Here is a 6,665-nt window from a genome sequence, read left to right as displayed (position 1 = left end):
ACAACATCCAGGCTGTAGTGCTAAAGACTTGTGCTCCAGAACTAGCTGCGCCTCTAGCCAAGCTGTTCCAGTACAGCTACAACACTGGCATCTACACGACAAAGTGGAAAATTGCCCAGGTATGTCCTGTCCACAAAAAGCAGGACAAATCCAATCCGGCCAATTACCGCCCCATCAGTCTACTCTCAATCATCAGCAAAGTGATGGAAGGTGTCGTCGACAGTGCTATCAAGCGGCACTTACTCACCAATAACCTGCTCACCGATGCTCAGTTTGGCTCCAGACCTCATTACAGCCTTGGTCCAAACATGGACAAAAGAGCTGAATTCCAGAGGTGAGGTGAGAATGACTGCCCTTGACATCAAGGCAGCATTTGACTGAGTGTGGCACCAAGGAGCCCTAGTAAAATTGAAGTCAATGGGAATCAGGGGGAAAACTCTCCAGTGGCTGGAGTCATACCTAGCACAAAGGAAGATGGTAGTGGTTGTTGGAGGCCAATTATCTCAGCCCCAGGACATTGCTGCAGGAGTTCCTCAGGGCAGTTTCCTAGGCCCAACCATCTTCAGCTGCTTCATCAATGACCTTCTCTCCATCATAAGATCAGAAATGGGGATGTTCGCTGATGATTGCACAGTGTTCAGTTCCATTCGCAGCCCCTCAAATAATGAAGCAGTCCGTGCCCGTATGCAGCAAGACCTGGACAACATCCAGGCTTGGGCTCATAAGTGGCAAATAACATACGTGCCAGACAAGTGCCAGGCAATGACCATCTCCAACAAGAGAAAGTCTAACCACCTCCCCTTGACATTCAACGGCATTACCATCACCAAATCCCCCACCATCAACATCCTGGGGGTCACCATTGACCAGAAACTTAACTGGACCAGCCATATAAATACTGTGGCTACAAGAGCAGGTCAGAGGCTGGGTATTCTGCAGCGAGTGACTCACCTCCTGACTCCCCAAAGCCTTGCCACCATCTACAAGGCACAAGTCAGGAGTGTGATGGAATACTCTCCACTTACCTGGATGAGTGCAGCTCCAACAACACTCAAGAAGCTCGACACCATCCATGACAAAGCAGCCTACTTGTTTGGCACCCCATCCATCACCCTAAACATTCACTCCCTTCACCACCGGCACACCGTGGCTGCAGTGTGTTCCATCTACAGGATGCACTGCAGCAACTCGCCAAGGCTTCTTCGACAGCACCTCCCAAACCCACGACCTTTACCACCTAGAAGGACAAGGGCAGCAGGCACATGGGAACAACACCACCTGCACATTCCCCTTCAAGTCACACACCATCCCGACTTGGAAATATATCACCTTCATCGTCGCTGGGTCAAAATCCTGGAACTCCCTTCCTAACAGCACTGTGGGAGAACCTTCACCACATGGACTGCAGCGGTTCAAGAAGGCGGCTCACCACCACCTTCTCAAAGGCAATTAGGGATGGGCAATAAATGCTGGCCTTGCCAGCGACGCCCACCTCCCATGAACGAATAAAAAAAACCTGATCCTCTGAGCCATGCTCAGTCTTAGACAAGAACGGAAGGCCTTTCACACCTAAACAATGCTGTGAGCCAAGGGCCCATCACGGTGAGGAATACCGCAATGTCCTGATGCTGTGGAGGTAGCGGGGGAGGAGATAAGGAGTTGTCTCTCGACCTCACAGCTCTGCACAACTGAGGACTTTTGTGTCACCAAGATACCCAGATGTGAATGTCAAGCAATCCAACAGATTGATAGCTGAAACCACAGATAAGGCTCAGGTGGGGGTTTGCATGACTGGACATTATAAGAATGTACAACAGCAGCTTGTGGAGGCTCCAGTCAGATGAAGATGGACAGAGACCAGTCACCTCCAGATCCAGGCCTACAATCAACATCGGTAACGACCAGCCACGTGGGTGATTGTAAGTTCCAGGCAAACCACTAAGGGGTTTGCACTGCGGAGGCTGCAGTCAGGGGAAGAAGGGAGACCAGTCACCTCCAGGTCCAGGTCTACGATCAGAATCGGTAGCGACTAGCCGCATGGGTGATTGTAAGTTTCAGTCAAATCATAGAAGGGTTTGTACTGGGGTTTTGTTTGTCAAATAAACTAACAAGTTTGGGTTGAGCCAAAGCGTGCAATTTTATTCTGGTAATTCTGAGGTCCAAGAACTGGTGTAAGGCAGAAGGGAATGGAACTTCCACCTTACATTCCAGTGCTCTCCTGGCCAGCCTCCCATCTTAGAATCATAGAATCTTACGGTGACAGAAAGACGCCATTCGGCCCATCGTGTCTGTGCCGGCTCTCTGAAAGAGCTATCCAATTAGTCCCACTCCCCTGCTCTTTTCGCACACCCCTAAAACTTTTTCTTTTATTTATCCAATTCCCTTCTGAAAGTTACCATTGATTCTATTTCCACCGCCCTTTCAGGCAGTGCATTCCAGATCATTACAACTCACTACGTAAAAAAATTTCTGCTCATCTGCCCCTTGGTTCTTTTGTCAATTATCTTAAATCTGTGTCCTTTGGTTATCGACCCTCCTGCCATTGGAAACAGTTTCTCCCGATCTGCTCTATCAAAATCCTTCATAATTTTGAACACCTCTATTAAATTTCCCTGTAACCTTCTCTGCTCTGAACAGAATAATCTCAGATTCTCTAGTCTCCTGATAACTGAAGTCTCTCATCCCTGGCACTATTCTAGTCAATCTCCTCTGCACCCTCTCTAAGGCCTTGACATCCTTCCTAAAGTGTGGTGCCCAGAATTAGACACAATACTCCAGCTGAGGCCTAACCAGTGATTTATAAAGGTTTGGCATAACTTCTTTGCTTTTGTACTCTATCCCTCTATTTATAAAACCCAGAATCCCATATGCTTTTTTTAACAGCCTTATCAACTTGTCCTGTTACCTTCAAAGTTTTGTGTATGTGAACCCCCAGGTCTCTCTATTCCTGCACTCCCTTTAAAATTGTACCATCCTCCATAAATTTGAGAAATGTAAGGAATCTTACAACACTAGGTTATAGTCCAACCGTTTTATTTGAAAATCACAAACTTTGGGAGGCTTTCTGTATTTTCATAAATTTCATAAATTCATAAATTTGAGCTCATCCAAAACTCTAATGCCTGCATTCTAACCCACAGCAAGTCCCACTCACCCACCACCCTGTGCTTGCTGACATACATTGGTCCACCAACGCCTCAATTGTAAAATTTTCACCCTTGTATTCGAATCCCTCCATGGCCTTGCCCTTCCCTATCTTATAAATGACTTAGTTGAAGGAATAGAGAGTCGTATATCCAAATTTTCTGATGACACTAAGTTAGGTGGCACAGTAAGTAACGTAGATGGGAGCAGAAAGTTGCGAAGGGACATTGATAGATTAAGTGAGTGGGCAAAACTCCGGCAGATGGAGGTCATCCACTTTGGACCTAAGAAAGATAGATCAAAGTATTTCCTAAACGGTGAGAAGCTGGGAACCGTGGAGGAGCAGAGAGATTTAGGAGTCCGTGTACAGAAATCATTAAAAACTAGTGGACAGGTACAAAAGATAATTTAAAAGGCTAATGGAATGTTAGCCTTCATCTCAAGAGGGCTGGGGTACAAAGGGGTGGAAGTTATGCTACAGTTGTAAAAAGCTCTGGTCTGACCACATCTGGAGTACTGAGTTCAGTTCTGGGCACCGCACCTCAGGAAGGATATATCGGCCTTGCAGGGGGTGCAGCGCAGGTTCACCAGAATGATTCCGGGGCTAAAAGGGTTAAATTATGAAGATAGGTTGCATGGACTAGGTTTGTACTCCCTCGAGTATAGAAGATTAAGGGGTGAACTAATTGAGGTGAACTAATTAAGATGATTAAAGGATTTGATGGAGAGAAACTATTTCCTTTGGTGTGGGGAGTCCAGAACAAGGGGTTGTAACCTTAAAATTAGAGCGTGGCCTTTCAGGGGTGATATCAGGAAGCTCTCCTTCATACAAAGGGCAGTGGAAATCTGGAATTCTCTCCCTCAAAAAGCTGTTGAGGCTGGGGGGGTCAATTGAAAATTTCAGAACTGAGCTTGATAAGGGTATTAAGGGATATGGAACCTTAGAGAACCAGCTGGGCTTTTACAACAATCGGATAGCATCATGGTCACTTTTACTGGACCATTTTTGAAAGTGAATTCAAATTGTCAAACTGCCAAGATGGGATTTGAACTTATGGGCCTGATATTTAACTGCCCCCACCTGGCGGAAACCTGGCCTGGGGTGGGCAGTTAAAATAACGGGAGTCATTTACCCCCTCCGATCCTGCTTCCTTCCCGCCTTGTCCCCATACTAACCTACTCTTTTGAGCAGGACAACGACAGGAAGGGAGCGGGTCCTGTTTTAAATATGCACATCAGTTCTGATGATGTCGTCAGGATCTGATCTGCACTTTCAAGCTGAGGCTTGAGCAGAGTGGGGGGGGGGGGGGATGGGGGGGTGATTGGGGGGGATGGGGGGGGATTGGGAGGGGGTGGGGGGGGGATTGGGAGGGGGTGGGGGGGGGATTGGGAGGGGGGGGGGGGACTGGTGGGGGGGGGGGGGGAACGGGAGGGGCAGTGACGGCTCCCCTGTCAAGCAATACCTGCTGAATCCTGGGCCATATCTACTTGGATATGCTCTTGAAATACCGCAACCTACAAGGTTACGGACCAAGAGCTGGAAAGTGGGATTAGGCTGGATGGCTCTTTTTCGGCCGGCACAGACACAATGGGCCGAATGGCCTCCTTCTGAGCCATGAATTTCTATGGTTCTGTGATTCTGAGGGGCCTAGAAGGTAAGTTTTAAATTTATTTTTCAGGGTCCCTCGTGGCTCAGGAGGGTGCCCCTCCAAGCCTCATAAGGAAGCCTTGGGCCTCCCCCACTTCCCCTCAATCGCGGCAAGACCCCCCCCACCCCTCCCCGATACCAACCAGACCCTTTTTCCCCCCCGATTGTGGCCAGACCCTCCCACTAACTGCCGGGGATCGTCCCCATGGGGGTCCCCGGCTGCGGCCTCCAGCCGCTTGCTTGTGCTCCCACCCACCGGCCAAGCTGTCAATTTGGCCAGCTGTCGGGTGAGAATGTGCAGCAGGTTATTTAAACCTTGCTGGGTTTTCCCGCGCTCCCTCGCACCCTCCCCGTCTCTCCATTAATACCAGGGCCGTGTTCTCTGGATTATTCGTCCAGGCCTCTAGATTACTAGTCCAGTAACATAACCACTGTAACCACGTGTAAAGACAGTAATAGTTGCAGTCATTTTTACAACTACGGGCATTGCAGTGGGTGCAGCAAGTCTCACAGACTACTCCTTTATTGAATCTAAACTCTGTGCATATCGGTCAGCAGATAGCACTAGGCAATTTATTTAAGACAATGCAGTAATTCTTCTTCTTTTGAACAGGACCTTCTCTAAATTACCTTTCTATTCTTTACTGTTTTCCTCACATTCATTTTTTCTTCCTCTGACACAGAAACCAATACTCCCTAATGGAAGATATTGTTGAAATGGCTCATGTCACAGTCTTGTCTTACAGAATTAATTAAAAGTAGCTGGAACTAGATCCTGGTAGCTTGCAAACTTCCTCAAAGTTATTTGAAAATTGGTGCTCTGTTAATGTAAGGCAATAGCGTATTGTATCCATCCCCGCCCTAATTAAATCATCTCAGTTAGTCCAAAAATCTGTTTTATTAAAATAAGTTTTATTGCTGCTTCATGCACAATCTTTGAAATTTGCATTGTCTCACCATCCTTAACCCATGGATTTTACTCTTGTCATAACTGGAGACTACTGGTTTATTACTGCGGTTTATGCAAACTCCTTTCTTGTTCCCTCCCTCCACATTCCCTCAGTATTAACCAGAGAACAACATTGTTTCCCACATTTGCCAAAATATAAAACATTCAAACATTCAGAACAAAGATCTTTATCTGACTTTTGGCTTCATTCCCTGAACTTTTATTTCATGCAAATGATGGAATTTTGGATTCACTTCAACCAAGCATTGAAAACTCGCAAAGTATCAATAATATACTGGCAGCATTACACACCTACCTGAAAATCTTGGAAACAGCTGAATGGGAAAGTATATTCAGCTGAATTCCTGCACATCCTTAGCTATTATAAATAGTACTTTGTACTCATACTGGTATCTTGCATCTCTTCCTTGTTCATGTGCTTTATGATTTAAAGGGACAACATCTTCATGAAAAAGTGTTTGTCAAACTTAATCGATTCATACAGCACGGAAGGTGGCCATTCGGTCCATCGTACCTGTGCCGGCTCTTTGAAAGAGCTATCCAATTAGTCCCACTCCCCTGCTCTTTCCCCATAGCCCTGTAAATTTTTCCCCTTCTAGTATTTATCCGATTCTCTTTTGAAAGTTACTATTGAATCTGCTTCCACCGCCCTTTCAGGCAGTGCATTCCAGATCATTACAACTTGCTGTGTAAAAAAAAATTCCATCTCATCTCCCCTTGCTTTAATTTGTTCACATATGCAATGATGTAAATTATTTCAAAATGCATCAGTGTATCATGGAAATGTCATTGCATCGGCTACATTATGGTAAAAATTATACAGTGCTTTTCTGGTTCTTCTTATGCTGATGGAGAAGATGGTCGCACTTTAAAACTGCTGGCCAGGGCAGATTTGAAACAGAC

The sequence above is a fragment of the Heptranchias perlo genome, chromosome 4 (assembly GCF_035084215.1).
Source record: "Heptranchias perlo isolate sHepPer1 chromosome 4, sHepPer1.hap1, whole genome shotgun sequence".
NCBI classification, from domain to species: domain Eukaryota; kingdom Metazoa; phylum Chordata; class Chondrichthyes; order Hexanchiformes; family Hexanchidae; genus Heptranchias; species Heptranchias perlo.
The sequence above is the reverse complement of the archived record's forward strand: the minus strand, read 5'-3'. Positions refer to the sequence as shown.